At 32.5% G+C, this 23,897-nt stretch overlaps 14 non-coding genes across 14 annotated transcripts; all 14 read right to left on the bottom strand.

Moving 5' to 3' along the window:
* Positions 1-146: 146 nt before the first annotated feature.
* Positions 147-217, bottom strand: TRNAG-CCC (transfer RNA glycine (anticodon CCC)). Its single transcript has one exon. It is a non-coding gene; the product is annotated as a tRNA-Gly (tRNA).
* Positions 218-1,704: 1,487 nt separating this feature from the next.
* TRNAG-CCC (transfer RNA glycine (anticodon CCC)) lies at positions 1,705-1,775 on the bottom strand. Its single transcript has one exon. It is a non-coding gene; the product is annotated as a tRNA-Gly (tRNA).
* Positions 1,776-4,304: 2,529 nt separating this feature from the next.
* Positions 4,305-4,375, bottom strand: TRNAG-CCC (transfer RNA glycine (anticodon CCC)). Its single transcript has one exon. It is a non-coding gene; the product is annotated as a tRNA-Gly (tRNA).
* A 4,600-nt stretch (positions 4,376-8,975) lies between these two features.
* TRNAG-CCC (transfer RNA glycine (anticodon CCC)) lies at positions 8,976-9,046 on the bottom strand. The gene has a single exon. It is a non-coding gene; the product is annotated as a tRNA-Gly (tRNA).
* Positions 9,047-10,018: 972 nt separating this feature from the next.
* On the bottom strand, positions 10,019-10,089 carry TRNAG-CCC (transfer RNA glycine (anticodon CCC)). Its single transcript has one exon. It is a non-coding gene; the product is annotated as a tRNA-Gly (tRNA).
* Positions 10,090-10,539: 450 nt separating this feature from the next.
* TRNAW-CCA (transfer RNA tryptophan (anticodon CCA)) lies at positions 10,540-10,610 on the bottom strand. Its single transcript has one exon. It is a non-coding gene; the product is annotated as a tRNA-Trp (tRNA).
* A 1,486-nt stretch (positions 10,611-12,096) lies between these two features.
* On the bottom strand, positions 12,097-12,167 carry TRNAG-CCC (transfer RNA glycine (anticodon CCC)). The gene has a single exon. It is a non-coding gene; the product is annotated as a tRNA-Gly (tRNA).
* Positions 12,168-13,653: 1,486 nt separating this feature from the next.
* Positions 13,654-13,724, bottom strand: TRNAG-CCC (transfer RNA glycine (anticodon CCC)). Its single transcript has one exon. It is a non-coding gene; the product is annotated as a tRNA-Gly (tRNA).
* Positions 13,725-14,697: 973 nt separating this feature from the next.
* Positions 14,698-14,768, bottom strand: TRNAG-CCC (transfer RNA glycine (anticodon CCC)). The gene has a single exon. It is a non-coding gene; the product is annotated as a tRNA-Gly (tRNA).
* Positions 14,769-19,349: 4,581 nt separating this feature from the next.
* Positions 19,350-19,420, bottom strand: TRNAG-CCC (transfer RNA glycine (anticodon CCC)). The gene has a single exon. It is a non-coding gene; the product is annotated as a tRNA-Gly (tRNA).
* Positions 19,421-19,870: 450 nt separating this feature from the next.
* On the bottom strand, positions 19,871-19,941 carry TRNAG-CCC (transfer RNA glycine (anticodon CCC)). Its single transcript has one exon. It is a non-coding gene; the product is annotated as a tRNA-Gly (tRNA).
* A 971-nt stretch (positions 19,942-20,912) lies between these two features.
* TRNAG-CCC (transfer RNA glycine (anticodon CCC)) lies at positions 20,913-20,983 on the bottom strand. The gene has a single exon. It is a non-coding gene; the product is annotated as a tRNA-Gly (tRNA).
* A 1,485-nt stretch (positions 20,984-22,468) lies between these two features.
* Positions 22,469-22,539, bottom strand: TRNAG-CCC (transfer RNA glycine (anticodon CCC)). Its single transcript has one exon. It is a non-coding gene; the product is annotated as a tRNA-Gly (tRNA).
* Positions 22,540-23,504: 965 nt separating this feature from the next.
* TRNAG-CCC (transfer RNA glycine (anticodon CCC)) lies at positions 23,505-23,575 on the bottom strand. Its single transcript has one exon. It is a non-coding gene; the product is annotated as a tRNA-Gly (tRNA).
* Positions 23,576-23,897: the final 322 nt, after the last annotated feature.

Genomic DNA, 23,897 nt, shown 5'->3' on the forward strand with positions numbered 1-23,897 from the left:
TGTTACCTCTATGGTTTTTAAGAATTTTGTGAATTGAGACATCTTCAAGGACTATCTCTGAGAAAAGCAATAAAGCTATGTTTTTTATACAGATTAATTATATATTAATTTAACAGATTTTATAGAATTCAAAAGACACACTTTTATGCGCTAGCCGGGACTCAAACCCAGGTCGCAAGAATGGGAATCTTGCATGATACCCCTACACTACTAGCGCTTTTTAGCTACCTATAATTCACACAACAAATGACTAAAAATCAATTGATGATCTTTAGTCAAAAATGTTCAATTTGGCTATGATTTTCAAGTGAAATTGTACTATTTGCACTGTTGTATAGATTTCCCAAGATAAGAAATACATATCTTTGCTCCATGGATGTATTTTTAGTTCAAGGAAGATTGTGCTAAAGAGTTTTTGGAACAAATGTAGTTAATTCGGAAATGTAATTGCCTTTACAATTGCAGCTTTGGGTCTTTAGTGTTTGTGTCCGTAGCACTTTTTTTTTACCTGTGGAGAGGAAATGTTACTATTATGCTTTTTAAGAATTTGGTGAATAGAGACATCTTGGAGGCTCATCTTTGAGAAATGCAATATTGTAATGTTTCTAGTGAGATTCAATATATATTAATTTGAAAAATGTCATAGGATTCAAAAAACACATTTTCATGCGCTAGCCAGGACTCTAACCCGGGTCACAAGAATGGGAATCTTGCATGATACCCCTACACTACTAGCGCTCTTTAGAAACTTTTAATTCACATAACAAATGACTAACAATCAATTGATAATCTTTAGTCAAAAATGTGCAATTTGGCTATGATTTTCAAGTGAAATTGTACTATTTGCACTGTTGTATAGATTTCCCAAGATAAGAAGTACATACATTTTCTCCATGGATGTATTTTTAGTTCAAGGAAGATTGTGCTAAAGAGTTTGTGGAGCAAATATAAATAATTTGGAAATGTTATTGCCTTTACAATAGCAGCTTTGGGACTTTAGTGTTTGTGCCAGTAGCATAATTTTTTTTACCTGTGGAGAGGAAGTGTTACTTCTATGCTTTTTAAGAATTTGGTGAATAGAAACATCTTGGATGCTAATCTCTGAGAAATGCAATATTGCAGTGTTTTTAGTGAGATTCAATATATATTAATTTGAAACATTTCATAGGATTCAAAAGACACATTATGCACTAGCCGGGTCTCAAACCAAGGTCGCACGAATGATAATCTTGCATGATACCCCTACACTAGCACATTCTTAAAGAACTACATTCACATAAAAGAAGTCTTACAATCAATTGTTAATCTCTAGTGAAAATTGTGCAATGTGACGGTGTTTTTCAAGTGAAGTTGTACTATCTCCACTGCCTTATAAGTTTCCCACAATAAGAAATACATATATTTACTCTTTGGATGTATTTTTTTTCAAGGAAAGATTTGATAATGACATTGTGGAGCAGATGTCAAAAATTAAGAATTATAATTGACTTCACAATTAAAGCTTTAACTCTTTAGTGTTTGTGTCACTAGTACATTTTTTTTACCTGTGGAGAGAAAATGTTACCTCTATGCTTTTTAAAAATTTTGTGAATTGATACATTTTCAAGGACTATCTCTGAGAAAAGCAATAAAGCTATGTTTTTTATACAGATTAATTATATATTAATTTAACAGATTTTATAGAATTCAAAAGACACACTTTCATGCGCTAGCCGGGACTCGAACCCGGGTCGCAAGAATGGGAATCTTGCATGATACCCCTACACTACTAGCGCTTTTTAGCTACCTATAATTCACACAACAAATGACTAACAATCAATTGATGATCTTTAGTCAAAAATGTTCAATTTGGCTATGATTTTCAAGTGAAATTGTACTATTTGCACTGTTGTATAGATTTCCCAAGATAAGAAATACATATCTTTGCTCCATGGATGTATTTTTAGTTCAAAGAAGATTGTGCTAAAGAGTTTGTGGAACAAATATAAATAATTCGGAAATGTAATTGCCTTTACAATAGCTGCTTTGGGTCTTTAGTGTTTGTGTCAGTAGCACATTTTTTTTACCTGTGGAGAGGAAATGTTACTATTATGCTTTTTAAGAATTTGGTGAATAGAGACATCTTGGAGGCTCATCTTTGAGAAATGCAATATTGTAATGTTTTTAGTTAGATTCAATATATATTAATTTGAAAAATGTCTTAGGATTCAAAAGACACATTTCATTGCGCTAGCCGGGACTCGAACCCGGGCCGCAAGAATGGGAATCTTGCATGATACCCCTACTCTATTAGTGCTCTTTAGAAACCTTTAATTCACACAACAAATGACTAACACTCAATTGATAATCTTTAGTCAAAAATTTGCAATTTGGCTATGATTTTCAAGTGAAATTGTTCTATTTGCACTGTAGTATAGATTTCCCAAGATAAGAAGTACATACATTTGCTCCATGGATGTATTTTTAGTTCAAGGAAGATTGTGCTAAAGAGTTTTTGGAGCAAATATAAATAATTCGGAAATGTAATTGCCTTTACAATAGCAGCTTTGGGACTTTAGTGTTTGTGTCAGTAGCACAATTTTTTTACCTGTGGAGAGGAAGTGTTACTTCTATGCTTTTTAAGAATTTGGTGAATAGAGACATCTTGGATGCTAATCTCTGAGAAATGCAATATTGCAGTGTTTTTAGTGAGATTCAATATATATTAATTTGAAACATTTCATAGGATTCAAAAGACACATTATGCACTAGCCAGGTCTCAAACCAAGGTCGCACGAATGATAATCTTGCATGATACCCCTACACTAGCACATTCTTAAAGAACTACATTCACATAAAAGAAGTCTTACAATCAATTGTTAATCTCTAGTGAAAATTGTGCAATGTGACTGTGTTTTTCAAGTGAAGTTGTACTATCTCCACTGCCTTATAAGTTTCCCACAATAAGAAATACATATATTTAATCTTTGGATGCATTTTTTTTCAAGGAAAGATTTGATAATGACATTGTGGAGCCGATGTAAAAAATTAAGAAATATAATTGACTTCACAATTAAAGCTTTAACTCTTTAGTGTTTGTATCACTGGTACATTTTTTTTACCTGTGGAGAGAAAATGTTACCTCTATGCTTTTTAAGAATTTTGTGAATTGAGACATCTTCAAGGACTATCTCTGAGAAAAGCAATAAAGCTATGTTTTTTATACAGATTAATTATATATTAATTTAACAGATTTTATAGAATTGAAAAGACACACTTTTATGCGCTAGCTGGGACTCGAACCCAGGTCGCAAGAATGGGAATCTTGCATGATACTCCTACACTACTAGCGATTTTTAGCTACCTATAATTCACACAACAAATGATTAACAATCAATTGATGATCTTTAGTCAAAAATGTTCAATTTGGCTATGATTTTCAAGTGAAATTGTACTATTTGCACTGTTGTATAGATTTCCCAAGATAAGAAATACATATCTTTGCTCCATGGATGTATTTTTAGTTCAAGGAAGATTGTGCTAAAGAGTTTTTGGAACAAATGTAGTTAATTCGGGAAATGTAATTGCCTTTACAATAGCAGCTTTGGGTCTTTAGTGTTTGTGTCCGTAGCACTTTTTTTTTACCTGTGGAGAGGAAATGTTACTATTATGCTTTTTAAGAATTTGCTGAATAGAGACATCTTGGAGGCTCATCTTTGAGAAATGCAATATTGTAATGTTTTTAGTGAGATTCAATATATATTAATTTGAAAAATGTCATAGGATTCAAAAAACACATTTTCATGGGCTAGCCGGGACGCGAACCCGGGTCGCACGAATGGGAATCTTGCATGATACCCCTACACTACTCGCGCTTTTTAGCTACCTATAATTTACACAACAAATGACTAACAATCAATTGATGATCTTTAGTCAAAAATGTTCAATTTGGCTATGATTTTCAAGTGAAATTGTACTATTTGCACTGTTGTATAGATTTCCCAAGATAAGAAATACATATCTTTGCTCCATGGATGTATTTTTAGTTCAAGGAAGATTGTGCTAAAGAGTTTGTGGAACAAATATAAATAATTCGGAAATGTAATTGCCTTTACAATAGCAGCATTGGGTCTTTAGTGTTTGTGTCAGTAGCACATTTTTTTTACCTGTGGAGAGGAAGTGTTACTTCTATGCTTTTTAAGAATTTGGTGAATAGAGACATCTTGGATGCTAATCTCTGAGAAATGCAATATTGCAGTGTTTTTAGTGAGATTCAATATATATTAATTTGAAAAATGTCATAGGATTCAAAAAACACATTTTCATGCGCTAGCCGGGACTCGAACCCGGGTCGCAAGAATGGGAATCTTGCATGATACCCCTACACTACTAGCGCTCTTTAGAAATCTTTAATTCGCACAACAAATAACTAACAATCAATTGATAATCTTTAGTCAAAAATGTTCAATTTGGCTATGATTTTCAAGTGAAATTGTACTATTTGCACTATAGAATAGATTTCCCAAGATAAGAAGTACATACATTTGCTCCATGAATGTATTTTTAGTTCAAGGAAGATTGTGCTAAAGAGTTTGTGGAGCAAATATAAATAATTAGGAAATGTAATTGCGTTTACAATAGCAGCTTTGGGACTTTAGTGTTTGTGTCAGTAGCACATTTTTTTTACCTGTGGAGAGGAAGTGTTACTTCTATGCTTTTTAAGAATTTGGTGAATAGAGACATCTTGGATGCTAATCTCTGAGAAATGCAATATTGCAGTTGTTTTAGTGAGATTCAATATATATTAATTTGAAACATTTCATAGGATTCAAAAGACACATTATGCACTAGCCAGGTCTCAAACCAAGGTCGCACGAATGATAATCTTGCATGATACCCCTACACTAGCACATTCTTAAAGAACTACATTCACATAAAAGAAGTCTTACAATCAATTGTTAATCTCTAGTGAAAATTGTGCAATGTGACTGTGTTTTTCAAGTGAAGTTGTACTATCTCCACTGCCTTATAAGTTTCCCACAATAAGAAATACATATATTTAATCTTTGGATGTATTTTTTTTCAAGGAAAGATTTGATAATGACATTGTGGAGCAGATGTAAAAAATTAAGAAATATAATTGACTTCACAATTAAAGCTTTAACTCTTTAGTGTTTGTATCACTGGTACATTTTTTTTACCTGTGGAGAGAAAATGTTAACTCTATGCTTTTTAAGAATTTTGTGAATTGAGACATCTTCAAGGACTATCTCTGAGAAAAGCAATAAAGCTATGTTTTTTATACAGATTAATTATATATTAATTTAACAGATTTTATAGAATTGAAAAGACACACTTTTATGCGCTAGCTGGGACTCGAACCCCGGTCACAAGAATGGGAATCTTGCATGATACCCCTACACTACTAGCACTTTTTAGCTACCTATAATTCACACAACAAATGACTAACAATCAATTGATGATCTTTAGTCAAAAATGTTCAATTTGGCTATGATTTTCAAGTGAAATTGTACTATTTGCACTGTTGTATAGATTTCCCAAGATAAGAAATACATATCTTTGCTCCATGGATGTATTTTTAGTTCAAGGAAGATTGTGCTAAAGAGTTTTTGGAACAAATGTAGTTAATTCGGAAATGTAATTGCCTTTACAATTGCAGCTTTGGGTCTTTAGTGTTTGTGTCCGTAGCACTTTTTTTTTACCTGTGGAGAGGAAATGTTACTATTATGCTTTTTAAGAATTTGGTGAATAGAGACATCTTGGAGGCTCATCTTTGAGAAATGCAATATTGTAATGTTTTTAGTGAGATTCAATATATATTAATTTGAAAAATGTCATAGGATTCAAAAAACACATTTTCATGCGCTAGCCAGGACTCTAACCCGGGTCACAAGAATGGGAATCTTGCATGATACCCCTACACTACTAGCGCTCTTTAGAAACTTTTAATTCACATAACAAATGACTAACAATCAATTGATAATCTCTAGTCAAAAATGTGCAATTTGGCTATGATTTTCAAGTGAAATTGTACTATTTGCACTGTTGTATAGATTTCCCAAGATAAGAAGTACATACATTTTCTCCATGGATGTATTTTTGGTTCAAGGAAGATTGTGCTAAAGAGTTTGTGGAGCAAATATAAATAATTTGGAAATGTTATTGCCTTTACAATAGCAGCTTTGGGACTTTAGTGTTTGTGCCAGTAGCATAATTTTTTTACCTGTGGAGAGGAAGTGTTACTTCTATGCTTTTTAAGAATTTGGTGAATAGAAACATCTTGGATGCTAATCTCTGAGAAATGCAATATTGCAGTGTTTTTAGTGAGATTCAATATATATTAATTTGAAACATTTCATAGGATTCAAAAGACACATTATGCACTAGCCGGGTCTCAAACCAAGGTCGCACGAATGATAATCTTGCATGATACCCCTACACTAGCACATTCTTAAAGAACTACATTCACATAAAAGAAGTCTTACAATCAATTGTTAATCTCTAGTGAAAATTGTGCAATGTGACGGTGTTTTTCAAGTGAAGTTTTACTATCTCCACTGCCTTATAAGTTTCCCACAATAAGAAATACATATATTTACTCTTTGGATGTATTTTTTTTCAAGGAAAGATTTGATAATGACATTGTGGAGCAGATGTCAAAAATTAAGAAAAATAATTGACTTCACAATTAAAGCTTTAACTCTTTAGTGTTTGTATCACTAGTACATTTTTTTTACCTGTGGAGAGAAAATGTTACCTCTATGCTTTTTAAGAATTTTGTGAATTGATACATTTTCAAGGACTATCTCTGAGAAAAGCAATAAAGCTATGTTTTTTATACAGATTAATTATATATTAATTTAACAGATTTTATAGAATTCAAAAGACACACTTTTATGCGCTAGCTGGGACTCAAACCCAGGTCGCAAGAATGGGAATCTTGCATGATACCCCTACACTACTAGAGTTTTTTAGCTACCTATAATTCACACAACAAATGACTAACAATCAATTGATGATCTTTAGTCAAAAATGTTCAATTTGGCTATGATTTTCAAGTGAAATTGTACTATTTGCACTGTTGTATAGATTTCCCAAGATAAGAAATACATATCTTTGCTCCATGGATGTATTTTTAGTTCAAGGAAGATTGTGCTAAAGAGTTTTTGGAATAAATGTAGTTAATTCGGAAATGTAATTGCCTTTACAATAGCAGCTTTGGGTCTTTAGTGTTTGTGTCTGTAGCACTTTTTTTTTACCTGTGGAGAGGAAATGTTACTATTATGCTTTTTAAGAATTTGGTGAATAGAGACATCTTGGAGGCTCATCTTTGAGAAATGCAATATTGTAATGTTTTTAGTGAGATTCAATATATATTAATTTGAAAAATGTCATAGGATTCAAAAAACACATTTTCATGCGCTCGCCGGGACTCTAACCTAGGTCACAAGAATGGGAATCTTGCATGATACCCCTACACTACTAGCGCTCTTTAGAAACTTTTAATTCACATAACAAATGACTAACAATCAATTGATAATCTTTAGTCAAAAATGTGCAATTTGGCTATGATTTTCAAGTGAAATTGTACTATTTGCACTGTTGTATAGATTTCCCAAGATAAGAAGTACATACATTTTCTCCATGGATGTATTTTTAGTTCAAGGAAGATTGTGCTAAAGAGTTAGTGGAGCAAATATAAATAATTCGGAAATGTTATTGCCTTTACAATAGCAGCTTTGGGACTTTAGTGTTTGTGCCAGTAGCACAATTTTTTTACCTGTGGAGAGGAAGTGTTACTTCTATGCTTTTTAAGAATTTGGTGAATAGAGACATCTTGGATGCTAATCTCTGAGAAATGCAATATTGCAGTGTTTTTAGTGAGATTCAATATATATTAATTTGAAACATTTCATAGGATTCAAAAGACACATTATGCACTAGCCGGGTCTCAAACCAAGGTCGCACGAATGATAATCTTGCATGATACCCCTACACTAGCACATTCTTAAAGAACTACATTCACATAAAAGAAGTCTTGCAATCAATTGTTAATCTCTAGTGAAAATTGTGCAATGTGACTGTGTTTTTCAAGTGAAGTTGTACTATCTCCACTGCCTTATAAGTTTCCCACAATAAGAAATACATATATTTACTCTTTGGATGTATTTTTTTTCAAGGAAAGATTTGATAATGACATTGTGGAGCAGATGTAAAAAATTAAGAAATATAATTGACTTCACAATTAAAGCTTTAACTCTTTAGTGTTTGTATCACTGGTACATTTTTTTTACCTGTGGAGAGAAAATGTTACCGCTATGCTTTTTAAGAATTTTGTGAATTGAGACATCTTCAAGGACTATCTCTGAGAAAAGCAATAAAGCTATGTTTTTTATACAGATTAATTATATATTAATTTAACAGATTTTATAGATTTCAAAAGACACACTTTTATGTGCTAGCTGGGACTCGAACCCAGGTCGCAAGAATGGGAATCTTGCATGTTACCCCTACTTTACTAGCACTTTTTAGCTACCTATAATTCACACAACAAATGACTAGCAATCAATTGATGATCTTTAGTCAAAAATTTTCAATTTGGCTATGATTTTCAAGTGAAATTGTACTATTTGCACTGTTGTATAGATTTCCCAAGATAAGAAATACATATCTTTGCTCCATGGATGTATATTTAGTTCAAGGAAGATTGTGCTAAAGAGTTTGTGGAACAAATGTAGTTAAGTCGGAAATGTAATTGCCTTTACAATAGCAGCTTTGGGTCTTTAGTGTTTGTGTCCGTAGCACTTTTTTTTTACCTGTGGAGAGGAAATGTTACTATTATGCTTTTTAAGAATTTGGTGAATAGAGACATCTTGGAGGCTCATCTTTGATAAATGCAGTATTGTAATGTTTTTAGTGAGATTCAATATATATTAATTTGAAAAATGTCATAGGATTCAAAAAACACATTTTCATGCGCTAGCCGGGACTCGAACCCGGGTCGCAAGAATGGGAATCTTGCATGATACCCCTACACTACTAGCGCTTTTTAGCTACCTATAATTCACACAACAAATGACTAACAATCAATTGATGATCTTTAGTCAAAAATGTTCAATTTGGCTATGATTTTCAAGTGAAATTGTACTATTTGCACTGTTGTATAGATTTCCCAAGATAAGAAATACATATCTTTGCTCCATGGATGTATTTTTAGTTCAAGGTTTATTGTGCTAAAGAGTTTGTGGAACAAATATAAATAATTCGGAAATGTAATTGCCTTTACAATAGCAGCTTTGGGTCTTTAGTGTTTGTGTCAGTAGCACATTTTTTTTACCTGTGGAGAGGAAATGTTACTATTATGCTTTTTAAGAATTTGGTGAATAGAGACATCTTGGAGGCTCATCTTTGAGAAATGCAATATTGTAATGTTTTTAGTGAGATTCAATATATATTCATTTGAAAAATGTCATAGGATTCAAAAAACACATTTTCATGCGCTAGCCGGGACTCTAACCCGGATCACAAGAATGGGAATCTTGCATGATACCCCTAACACTACTAGCGCTCTTTAGAAACTTTTAATTCACATAACAAATGACTAACAATCAATTGATAATCTTTAGTCAATAATGTGCAATTTGGCTATGATTTTCAAGTGAAATTGTACTATTTGCACTGTAGTATAGATTTCCCAATATAAGAAGTACATACATTTTCTCCATGGATGTATTTTTAGTTCAAGGAAGATTGTGCTAAAGAGTTTGTGGAGCAAATATAAATAATTCGGAAATGTTATTGCCTTTACAATGGCAGCTTTGGGACTTTAGTGTTTGTGCCAGTAGCACAATTTTTTTACCTGTGGAGAGGAAGTGTTACTTCTATGCTTTTTAAGAATTTGGTGAATAGAGACATCTTGGATGCTAATCTCTGAGAAATGCAATATTGCAGTGTTTTTAGTGAGATTCAATATATATTAATTTGAAACATTTCATAGGATTCAAAAAACACATATTCATGCGCTAACCGGGACTCGAACCCGGGTCGCAAGAATGGGAATCTTGCATGATACCCCTACACTACTAGCACTTTTTAGCTACCTATAATTCACACAACAAATGACTAACAATCAATTGATGATCTTTAGTCAAAAATGTTCAATCTGGCTATGAATTTCAAGTGAAATTGTACTATTTGCACTGTTGTATAGATTTCCCAAGATAAGAAATACATATCTTTGCTCCATGGATGTATTTTTAGTTCAAGGAAGATTGTGCTAAAGAGTTTGTGGAACAAATGTAGTTAATTCGGAAATGTAATTGCCTTTACAATAGCAGCTTTGGGTCTTTAGTGTTTGTGTCCGTAGCACTTTTTTTTTACCTGTGGAGAGGAAATGTTACTATTATGCTTTTTAAGAATTTGGTGAAAAGAGACATCTTGGAGGCTCAGCTTTGATAAATGCAATATTGTAATGTTTTTAGTGAGATTCAATATATATTAATTTGAAAAATGTCATAGGATTCAAAAAACACATTTTCATGCGCTAACTGGGACTCGAACCCCGGTCGCAAGAATTGGAATCTTGCATGATACCGCTACACTACTAGCGCTTTTTAGCTACCTATAATTCACACAACAAATGACTAACAATCAATTGATGATCTTTAGTCAAAAATGTTCAATTTGGCTATGATTTTCAAGTGAAATTGTACTATTTGCACTGTTGTATAGATTTCCCAAGATAAGAAATGCATATCTTTGCTCCATGGATGTATTTTTAGTTCAAGGAAGATTGTGCTAAAGAGTTTGTGAAACAAATATAAATAATTCGGAAATGTAATTGCCTTTACAATAGTAGCTTTGGGTCTTTAGTGTTTGTGTCAGTAGCACATTTTTTTTACCTGTGGAGAGGAAATGTTACTATTATGCTTTTTAAGAGTTTGGTGAATAGAGACATCTTGGAGGCTCATCTTTGAGAAATGCAATATTGTAATGTTTTTAGTGAGATTCAATATATATTCATTTGAAAAATGTCATAGGATTCAAAAAACACATTTTCATGCGCTAGCCAGGACTCTTACCCGGGTCACAAGAATGGGAATCTTGCATGATACCCCTACACTACTAGCGCTCTTTAGAAACTTTTAATTCACATAACAAATGACTAACAATCAATTGATAATCTTTAGTTAAAAATGTGCAATTTGGCTATGATTTTCAAGTGAAATTGTACTATTTGCACTGTAGTATAGATTTCCCAAGATAAGAAGTACATACATTTTCTCCATGGATGTATTTTTAGTTCAAGGAAGATTGTGCTAAAGAGTTTGTGGAGCAAATATAAATAATTCGGAAATGTTATTGCCTTTACAATAGCAGCTTTGGGACTTCAGTGTTTGTGCCAGTAGCACAATTTTTTTACCTGTGGAGAGGAAGTGTTACTTCTATGCTTTTTAAGAAATTGGTGAATAGAGACATCTTGGATGCTAATCTCTGAGAAATGCAATATTGCAGTGTTTTTAGTGAGATTCAATATATATTAATTTGAAACATTTCATAGGATTCAAAAGACACATTATGCACTAGCCGGGTCTCAAACCAAGGTCGCACGAATGATAATCTTGCATGATACTCCTACACTAGCACATTCTTAAAGAACTACATTCACATAAAAGAAGTCTTACAATCAATTGTTAATCTCTAGTGAAAATTGTGCAATGTGACGGTGTTTTTCAAGTGAAGTTGTACTATCTCCACTGCCTTATAAGTTTCCCACAATAAGAAATACATATATTTACTCTTTGGATGTATTTTTTTTCAAGGAAAGATTTGATAATGACATTGTGGAGCAGATGTCAAAAATTAAGAATTATAATTGACTTCACAATTAAAGCTTTAACTCTTTACTGTTTGTATCACTAGTACATTTTTTTTACCTGTGGAGAGAAAATGTTACCTCTATGCTTTTTAAAAATTTTGTGAATTGATACATTTTCAAGGACTATCTCTGAGAAAAGCAATAAAGCTATGTTTTTTATACAGATTAATTATATATTAATTTAACAGATTTTATAGAATTCAAAAGACACACTTTCATGCGCTAGCCGGGACTCGAACCCGGGTCGCAAGAATGGGAATCTTGCATGATACCCCTACACTACTAGCGCTTTTTAGCTACCTATAATTCACACAACAAATGACTAACAATCAATTGATGATCTTTAGTCAAAAATGTTCAATTTGGCTATGATTTTCAAGTGAAATTGTACTATTTGCACTGTTGTATAGATTTCCCAAGATAAGAAATACATATCTTTGCTCCATGGATGTATTTTTAGTTCAAAGAAGATTGTGCTAAAGAGTTTGTGGAACAAATATAAATAATTCGGAAATGTAATTGCCTTTACAATAGCTGCTTTGGGTCTTTAGTGTTTGTGTCAGTAGCACATTTTTTTTACCTGTGGAGAGGAAATGTTACTATTATGCTTTTTAAGAATTTGGTGAATAGAGACATCTTGCAGGCTCATCTTTGAGAAATGCAATATTGTAATGTTTTTAGTTAGATTCAATATATATTAATTTGAAAAATGTCTTAGGATTCAAAAGACACATTTCATTGCGCTAGCCGGGACTCGAACCCGGGCCGCAAGAATGGGAATCTTGCATGATACCCCTACTCTATTAGTGCTCTTTAGAAACCTTTAATTCACACAACAAATGACTAACACTCAATTGATAATCTTTAGTCAAAAATTTGCAATTTGGCTATGATTTTCAAGTGAAATTGTTCTATTTGCACTGTAGTATAGATTTCCCAAGATAAGAAGTACATACATTTGCTCCATGGATGTATTTTTAGTTCAAGGAAGATTGTGCTAAAGAGTTTTTGGAGCAAATATAAATAATTCGGAAATGTAATTGCCTTTACAATAGCAGCTTTGGGACTTTAGTGTTTGTGTCAGTAGCAGAATTTTTTTACCTGTGGAGAGGAAGTGTTACTTCTATGCTTTTTAAGAATTTGGTGAATAGAGACATCTTGGATGCTAATCTCTGAGAAATGCAATATTGCAGTGTTTTTAGTGAGATTCAATATATATTAATTTGAAACATTTCATAGGATTCAAAAGACACATTATGCACTAGCCAGGTCTCAAACCAAGGTCGCACGAATGATAATCTTGCATGATACCCCTACACTAGCACATTCTTAAAGAACTACATTCACATAAAAGAAGTCTTACAATCAATTGTTAATCTCTAGTGAAAATTGTGCAATGTGACTGTGTTTTTCAAGTGAAGTTGTACTATCTCCACTGCCTTATAAGTTTCCCACAATAAGAAATACATATATTTAATCTTTGGATGCATTTTTTTTCAAGGAAAGATTTGATAATGACATTGTGGAGCCGATGTAAAAAATTAAGAAATATAATTGACTTCACAATTAAAGCTTTAACTCTTTAGTGTTTGTATCACTGGTACATTTTTTTTACCTGTGGAGAGAAAATGTTACCTCTATGCTTTTTAAGAATTTTGTGAATTGAGACATCTTCAAGGACTATCTCTGAGAAAAGCAATAAAGCTATGTTTTTTATACAGATTAATTATATATTAATTTAACAGATTTTATAGAATTGAAAAGACACACTTTTATGCGCTAGCTGGGACTCGAACCCAGGTCGCAAGAATGGGAATCTTGCATGATACTCCTACACTACTAGCGCTTTTTAGCTACCTATAATTCACACAACAAATGATTAACAATCAATTGATGATCTTTAGTCAAAAATGTTCAATTTGGCTATGATTTTCAAGTGAAATTGTACTATTTGCACTGTTGTATAGATTTCCCAAGATAAGAAATACATATCTTTGCTCCATGGATGTATTTTTAGTTCAAGGAAGATTGTGCTAAAGAGTTTTTGGAACAAATGTAGTTAATTCGGGAAATGTAATTGCCTTTACAATAGCAGCTTTGGGTCTTTAGTGTTTGTGTCCGTAGCACTTTTTTTTTACCTGTGGAGAGGAAATGTTACTATTATGCTTTTTAAGAATTTGCTGAATAGAGACATCTTGGAGGCTCATCTTTGAGAAATGCAATATTGTAATGTTTTTAGTGAGATTCAATATATATTAAATTGCAAAAATGTCATAGGATTCAAAAAACACATTTTCATGGGCTAGCCGGGATGCGAACCCGGGTCGCACGAATGGGAATCTTGCATGATACCCCTACACTACTCGCGCTTTTTAGCTACCTATAATTTACACAACAAATGACTAACAATCAATTGATGATCTTTAGTCAAAAATGTTCAATTTGGCTATGATTTTCAAGTGAAATTGTACTATTTGCACTGTTGTATAGATTTCCCAAGATAAGAAATACATATCTTTGCTCCATGGATGTATTTTTAGTTCAAGGAAGATTGTGCTAAAGAGTTTGTGGAACAAATATAAATAATTCGGAAATGTAATTGCCTTTACAATAGCAGCTTTGGGTCTTTAGTGTTTGTGTCAGTAGCACATTTTTTTTACCTGTGGAGAGGAAGTGTTACTTCTATGCTTTTTAAGAATTTGGTGAATAGAGACATCTTGGATGCTAATCTCTGAGAAATGCAATATTGCAGTGTTTTTAGTGAGATTCAATATATATTAATTTGAAAAATGTCATAGGATTCAAAAAACACATTTTCATGCGCTAGCCGGGACTCGAACCCGGGTCGCAAGAATGGGAATCTTGCATGATACCCCTACACTACTAGCGCTCTTCAGAAATCTTTATTTCGCACAACAAATAACTAACAATCAATTGATAATCTTTAGTCAAAAATGTTCAATTTGGCTATGATTTTCAAGTGAAATTGTACTATTTGCACTATAGAATAGATTTTCCAAGATAAGAAGTACATACATTTGCTCCATGAATGTATTTTTAGTTCAAGGAAGATTGTGCTAAAGAGTTTGTGGAGCAAATATAAATAATTCGGAAATGTAATTGCGTTTACAATAGCAGCTTTGGGACTTTAGTGTTTGTGTCAGTAGCACATTTTTTTTACCTGTGGAGAGGAAATGTTACTTCTATGCTTTTTAAGAATTTGGTGAATAGAGACATCTTGGATGCTAATCTCTGAGAAATGCAATATTGCAGTTGTTTTAGTGAGATTCAATATATATTAATTTGAAACATTTCATAGGATTCAAAAGACACATTATGCACTAGCCAGGTCTCAAACCAAGGTCGCACGAATGATAATCTTGCATGATACCCCTACACTAGCACATTCTTAAAGAACTACATTCACATAAAAGAAGTCTTACAATCAATTGTTAATCTCTAGTGAAAATTGTGCAATGTGACTGTGTTTTTCAAGTGAAGTTGTACTATCTCCACTGCCTTATAAGTTTCCCACAATAAGAAATACATATATTTAATCTTTGGATGTATTTTTTTTCAAGGAAAGATTTGATAATGACATTGTGGAGCAGATGTAAAAAATTAAGAAATATAATTGACTTCACAATTAAAGCTTTAACTCTTTAGTGTTTGTATCACTGGTACATTTTTTTTACCTGTGGAGAGAAAATGTTAACTCTATGCTTTTTAAGAATTTTGTGAATTGAGACATCTTCAAGGACTATCTCTGAGAAAAGCAATAAAGCTATGTTTTTTATACAGATTAATTATATATTAATTTAACAGATTTTATAGAATTGAAAAGACACACTTTTATGCGCTAGCTGGGACTCGAACCCCGGTCACAAGAATGGGAATCTTGCATGATACCCCTACACTACTAGCACTTTTTAGCTACCTATAATTCACACAACAAATGACTAACAATCAATTGATGATCTTTAGTCAAAAATGTTCAATTTGGCTATGATTTTCAAGTGAAATTGTACTATTTGCACTGTTGTATAGATTTCCCAAGATAAGAAATACATATCTTTGCTCCATGGATGTATTTTTAGTTCAAGGAAGATTGTGCTAAAGAGTTTGTGGAACAAATGTAGTTAATTCGGAAATGTAATTGCCTTTACAATTGCAGCTTTGGGTCTTTAGTGTTTGTGTCCGTAGCACTTTTTTTTTACCTGTGGAGAGGAAATGTTACTATTATGCTTTTTAAGAATTTGGTGAATAGAGACATCTTGGAGGCTCATCTTTGAGAAATGCAATATTGTAATGTTTTTAGTGAGATTCAATATATATTAATTTGAAAAATGTCATAGGATTCAAAAAACACATTTTCATGCGCTAGCCAGGACTCTAACCCGGGTCACAAGAATGGGAATCTTGCATGATACCCCTACACTACTAGCGCTCTTTAGAAACTTTTAATTCACATAACAAATGACTAACAATCAATTGATAATCTTTAGTCAAAAATGTGCAATTTGGCTATGATTTTCAAGTGAAATTGTACTATTTGCACTGTTGTATAGATTTCCCAAGATAAGAAGTACATACATTTTCTCCATGGATGTATTTTTGGTTCAAGGAAGATTGTGCTAAAGAGTTTGTGGAGCAAATATAAATAATTTGGAAATGTTATTGCCTTTACAATAGCAGCTTTGGGACTTTAGTGTTTGTGCCAGTAGCATAATTTTTTTACCTGTGGAGAGGAAGTGTTACTTCTATGCTTTTTAAGAATTTGGTGAATAGAAACATCTTGGATGCTAATCTCTGAGAAATGCAATATTGCAGTGTTTTTAGTGAGATTCAATATATATTAATTTGAAACATTTCATAGGATTCAAAAGACACATTATGCACTAGCCGGGTCTCAAACCAAGGTCGCACGAATGATAATCTTGCATGATACCCCTACACTAGCACATTCTTAAAGAACTACATTCACATAAAAGAAGTCTTACAATCAATTGTTAATCTCTAGTGAAAATTGTGCAATGTGACGGTGTTTTTCAAGTGAAGTTTTACTATCTCCACTGCCTTATAAGTTTCCCACAATAAGAAATACATATATTTACTCTTTGGATGTATTTTTTTTCAAGGAAAGATTTGATAATGACATTGTGGAGCAGATGTCAAAAATTAAGAAATATAATTGACTTCACAATTAAAGCTTTAACTCTTTAGTGTTTGTATCACTAGTACATTTTTTTTACCTGTGGAGAGAAAATGTTACCTCTATGCTTTTTAAGAATTTTGTGAATTGATACATTTTCAAGGACTATCTCTGAGAAAAGCAATAAAGCTATGTTTTTTATACAGATTAATTATATATTAATTTAACAGATTTTATAGAATTCAAAAGACACACTTTTATGCGCTAGCTGGGACTCAAACCCAGGTCGCAAGAATGGGAATCTTGCATGATACCCCTACACTACTAGAGTTTTTTAGCTACCTATAATTCACACAACAAATGACTAACAATCAATTGATGATCTTTAGTCAAAAATGTTCAATTTAGCTATGATTTTCAAGTGAAATTGTACTATTTGCACTGTTGTATAGATTTCCCAAGATAAGAAATACATATCTTTGCTCCATGGATGTATTTTTAGTTCAAGGAAGATTGTGCTAAAGAGTTTTTGGAACAAATGTAGTTAATTCGGAAATGTAATTGCCTTTACAATAGCAGCTTTGGGTCTTTAGTGTTTGTGTCCGTAGCACTTTTTTTTTACCTGTGGAGAGGAAATGTTACTATTATGCTTTTTAAGAATTTGGTGAATAGAGACATCTTGGAGGCTCATCTTTGAGAAATGCAATATTGTAATGTTTTTAGTGAGATTCAATATATATTAATTTGAAAAATGTCATAGGATTCAAAAAACACATTTTCATGCGCTCGCCGGGACTCTAACCTAGGTCACAAGAATGGGAATCTTGCATGATACCCCTACACTACTAGCGCTCTTTAGAAACTTTTAATTCACATAACAAATGACTAACAATCAATTGATAATCTTTAGTCAAAAATGTGCAATTTGGCTATGATTTTCAAGTGAAATTGTACTATTTGCACTGTTGTATAGATTTCCCAAGATAAGAAGTACATACATTTTCTCCATGGATGTATTTTTAGTTCAAGGAAGATTGTGCTAAAGAGTTAGTGGAGCAAATATAAATAATTCGGAAATGTTATTGCCTTTACAATAGCAGCTTTGGGACTTTAGTGTTTGTGCCAGTAGCACAATTTTTTTACCTGTGGAGAGGAAGTGTTACTTCTATGCTTTTTAAGAATTTGGTGAATAGAGACATCTTGGATGCTAATCTCTGAGACATGCAATATTGCAGTGTTTTTAGTGAGATTCAATATATATTAATTTGAAACATTTCATAGGATTCAAAAGACACATTATGCACTAGCCGGGTCTCAAACCAAGGTCGCACGAATGATAATCTTGCATGATACCCCTACACTAGCACATTCTTAAAGAACTACATTCACATAAAAGAAGTCTTGCAATCAATTGTTAATCTCTAGTGAAAATTGTGCAATGTGACTGTGTTTTTCAAGTGAAGTTGTACTATCTCCACTGCCTTATAAGTTTCCCACAATAAGAAATACATATATTTACTCTTTGGATGTATTTTTTTTCACATTGTGGAGCAGATGTAAAAAATTAAGAAATATAATTGACTTCACAATTAAAGCTTTAACTCTTTAGTGTTTGTATCACTGGTACATTTTTTTTACCTGTGGAGAGAAAATGTTACCGCTATGCTTTTTAAGAATTTTGTGAATTGAGACATCTTCAAGGACTATCTCTGAGAAAAGCAATAAAGCTATGTTTTTTATACAGATTAATTATATATTAATTTAACAGATTTTATAGAATTCAAAAGACACACTTTTATGTGCTAGCTGGGACTCGAACCCAGGTCGCAAGAATGGGAATCTTGCATGTTACCCCTACTTTACTAGCACTTTTTAGCTACCTATAATTCACACAACAAATGACTAACAATCAATTGATGATCTTTAGTCAAAAATGTTCAATTTGGCTATGATTTTCAAGTGAAATTGTACTATTTGCACTGTTGTATAGATTTCCCAAGATAAGAAATACATATCTTTGCTCCATGGATGTATTTTTAGTTCAAGGTTTATTGTGCTAAAGAGTTTGTGGAACAAATATAAATAATTCGGAAATGTAATTGCCTTTACAATAGCAGCTTTGGGTCTTTAGTGTTTGTGTCAGTAGCACATTTTTTTTACCTGTGGAGAGGAAATGTTACTATTATGCTTTTTAAGAATTTGGTGAATAGAGACATCTTGGAGGCTCATCTTTGAGAAATGCAATATTGTAATGTTTTTAGTGAGATTCAATATATATTCATTTGAAAAATGTCATAGGATTCAAAAAACACATTTTCATGCGCTAGCCGGGACTCTAACCCGGATCACAAGAATGGGAATCTTGCATGATACCCCTACACTACTAGCGCTCTTTAGAAACTTTTAATTCACATAACAAATGACTAACAATCAATTGATAATCTTTAGTCAATAATGTGCAATTTGGCTATGATTTTCAAGTGAAATTGTACTATTTGCACTGTAGTATAGATTTCCCAATATAAGAAGTACATACATTTTCTCCATGGATGTATTTTTAGTTCAAGGAAGATTGTGCTAAAGAGTTTGTGGAGCAAATATAAATAATTCGGAAATGTTATTGCCTTTACAATGGCAGCTTTGGGACTTTAGTGTTTGTGCCAGTAGCACAATTTTTTTACCTGTGGAGAGGAAGTGTTACTTCTATGCTTTTTAAGAATTTGGTGAATAGAGACATCTTGGATGCTAATCTCTGAGAAATGCAATATTGCAGTGTTTTTAGTGAGATTCAATATATATTAATTTGAAACATTTCATAGGATTCAAAAAACACATATTCATGCGCTAACCGGGACTCGAACCCGGGTCGCAAGAATGGGAATCTTGCATGATACCCCTACACTACTAGCACTTTTTAGCTACCTATAATTCACACAACAAATGACTAACAATCAATTGATGATCTTTAGTCAAAAATTTTCAATTTGGCTATGATTTTCAAGTGAAATTGTACTATTTGCACTGTTGTATAGATTTCCCAAGATAAGAAATACATATCTTTGCTCCATGGATGTATTTTTAGTTCAAGGAAGATTGTGCTAAAGAGTTTGTGGAACAAATGTAGTTAATTCGGAAATGTAATTGCCTTTACAATTGCAGCTTTGGGTCTTTAGTGTTTGTGTCCGTAGCACTTTTTTTTTACCTGTGGAGAGGAAATGTTACTATTATGCTTTTTAAGAATTTGGTGAATAGAGACATCTTGGAGGCTCATCTTTGATAAATGCAATATTGTAATGTTTTTAGTGAGATTCAATATATATTAATTTGAAAAATGTCATAGGATTCAAAAAACACATTTTCATGCGCTAACTGGGACTCGAACCCCGGTCGCAAGAATGGGAATCTTGCATGATACCGCTACACTACTAGCGCTTTTTAGCTACCTATAATTCACACAACAAATGACTAACAATCAATTGATGATCTTTAGTCAAAAATGTTCAATTTGGCTATGATTTTCAAGTGAAATTGTACTATTTGCACTGTTGTATAGATTTCCCAAGATAAGAAATGCATATCTTTGCTCCATGGATGTATTTTTAGTTCAAGGAAGATTGTGCTAAAGAGTTTGTGAAACAAATATAAATAATTCGGAAATGTAATTGCCTTTACAATAGCAGCTTTGGGTCTTTAGTGTTTGTGTCAGTAGCACATTTTTTTTACCTGTGGAGAGGAAATGTTACTATTATGCTTTTTAAGAGTTTGGTGAATAGAGACATCTTGGAGGCTCATCTTTGAGAAATGCAATATTGTAATGTTTTTAGTGAGATTCAATATATATTCATTTGAAAAATGTCATAGGATTCAAAAAACACATTTTCATGCGCTAGCCGGGACTCTAACCCGGGTCACAAGAATGGGAATCTTGCATGATACCCCTACACTACTAGCGCTCTTTAGAAACTTTTAATTCACATAAGAAATGACTAACAATCAATTGATAATCTTTAGTTAAAAATGTGCAATTTGGCTATGATTTTCAAGTGAAATTGTACTATTTGCACTGTAGTATAGATTTCCCAAGATAAGAAGTACATACATTTTCTCCATGGATGTATTTTTAGTTCAAGGAAGATTGTGCTAAAGAGTTTGTGGAGCAAATATAAATAATTCGGAAATGTTATTGCCTTTACAATAGCAGCTTTGGGACTTTAGTGTTTGTGCCAGTAGCACAATTTTTTTACCTGTGGAGAGGAAGTGTTACTTCTATGCTTTTTAAGAAATTGGTGAATAGAGACATCTTGGATGCTAATCTCAGAGAAATGCAATATTGCAGTGTTTTTAGTGAGATTCAATATATATTAATTTGAAACATTTCATAGGATTCAAAAGACACATTATGCACTAGCCAGGTCTCAAACCAAGGTCGCACGAATGATAATCTTGCATGATACCCCTACATTAGCACATTCTTAAAGAACTACATTCACATAAAAGAAGTCTTGCAATCAATTGTTAATCTCTAGTGAAAATTGTGCAATGTGACTGTGTTTTTCAAGTGAAGTTGTACTATCTCCACTGCCTTATAAGTTTCCCACAATAAGAAATACATATATTTACTCTTTGGATGTATTTTTTTTCAAGGAAAGATTTGATAATGACATTGTGGAGCAGATGTAAAAAATTAAGAAATATAATTGACTTCACAATTAAAGCTTTAACTCTTTAGTGTTTGTATCACTGGTACATTTTTTTTACCTGTGGAGAGAAAATGTTACCTCTATGCTTTTTAAGAATTTTGTGAATTGAGACATCTTCAAGGACTATCTCTGAGAAAAGCAATAAAGCTATGTTTTTTATACAGATTAATTATATATTAATTTAACAGATTTTATAGAATTCAAAAGACACACTTTTATGTGCTAGCTGGGACTCGAACCCAGGTCGCAAGAATGGGAATCTTGCATGTTACCCCTACTTTACTAGCGCTTTTTAGCTACCTATAATTCACACAACAAATGACTAACAATCAATTGATGATCTTTAGTCAAAAATTTTCAATTTGGCTATGATTTTCAAGTGAAATTGTACTATTTGCACTGTTGTATAGATTTCCCAAGATAAGAAATACATATCTTTGCTCCATGGATGTATTTTTAGTTCAAGGAAGATTGTGCTAAAGAGTTTGTGGAACAAATGTAGTTAATTCGGAAATGTAATTGCCTTTACAATAGCAGCTTTGGGTCTTTAGTGTTTGTGTCCGTAGCACTTTTTTTTACCTGTGGAGAGGAAATGTTACTATTATGCTTTTTAAGAATTTGGTGAATAGAGACATCTTGGAGGCTCATCTTTGATAAATGCAATATTGTAATGTTTTTAGTGAGATTCAACATATATTAATTTGAAAAATGTCATAGGATTCAAAAAACACATTTTTATGCGCTAGCCGGGACTCGAACCCGGGTCGCAAGAATGGGAATCTTGCATGATACCCCTACACTACTAGCGCTCTTTAGAAATCTTTAATTCGCACAACAAATAACTAACAATCAATTGATAATCTTTAGTCAAAAATGTTCAATTTGGCTATGATTTTCAAGTGAAATTGTACTATTTGCACTGTAGAATAGATTTCCCAAGATAAGAAGTACATACATTTTCTCCATGAATGTATTTTTAGTTCAAGGAAGATTGTGCTAAAGAGTTTTTGGAGCAAATATAAATAATTCGGAAATGTAATTGCCTTTACAATAGCAGCTTTGGGACTTTAGTGTTTGTGTCAGTAGCACAATTTTTTTACCTGTGGAGAGGAAGTGTTACTTCTATGCTTTTTAAGAATTTGGTGAATAGAGACATCTTGGATGCTAATCTCTTAGAAATGCAATATTGCAGTGTTTTTAGTGAGATTCAATATATATTAATTTGAAACATTTCATAGGATTCAAAAGACACATTATGCACTAGCCAGGTCTCAAACCAAGGTCGCACGAATGATAATCTTGCATGATACCCCTACACTAGCACATTCTTAAAGAACTACATTCACATAAAAGAAGTCTTACAATCAATTGTTAATCTCTAGTGAAAATTGTGCAATGTGACGGTGTTTTTCAAGTGAAGTTGTACTATCTCCACTGCCTTATAAGTTTCCCACAATAAGAAATACATATATTTAATCTTTGGATGTATTTTTTTTCAAGGAAAGATTAGATAATGACATTGTGCAGCAGATGTAAAAAATTAAGAAATATAATTGACTTCACAATTAAAGCTTTAACTCTTTAGTGTTTGTATCACTGGTACATTTTTTTTACCTGTGGAGAGAAAATGTTACCTCTATGCTTTTTAAGAATTTTGTGAATTGATACATTTTCAAGGACTATCTCTGAGAAATGCAATAAAGCTATGTTTTTTATACAGATTAATTATATATTAATTTAACAGATTTTATAGAATTCAAAAGACACACTTTTATGCGCTAGCCGGGACTCGAACCCAGGTCGCAAGAATGGGAATCTTGCATGATACCCCTACACTACTAGCGTTTTTTAGCTACCTATAATTCACACAACAAATGACTAACAATCAATTGATGATCTTTAGTCAAAAATGATCAATTTGGCTATGATTTTCAAGTGAAATTGTACTATTTGCACTGTTGTATAGATTTCCCAAGATAAGAAATACATATCTTTGCTCCATGGATATATTTTTAGTTCAAGGAAGATTGTGCTAAAGAGTTTGTGGAACAAATATAAATAATTCGGAAATGTAATTGCCTTTACAGTAGCAGCTTTGGGTCTTTAGTGTTTGTGTCAGTAGCACATTTTTTTTACCTGTGGAGAGGAAATGTTACTATTATGCTTT

This window comes from Taudactylus pleione, unplaced genomic scaffold (assembly GCF_031769625.1).
Source record: "Taudactylus pleione unplaced genomic scaffold, aTauple2 ptg000497l, whole genome shotgun sequence".
Classification (NCBI taxonomy): Eukaryota; Metazoa; Chordata; class Amphibia; order Anura; family Myobatrachidae; genus Taudactylus; species Taudactylus pleione.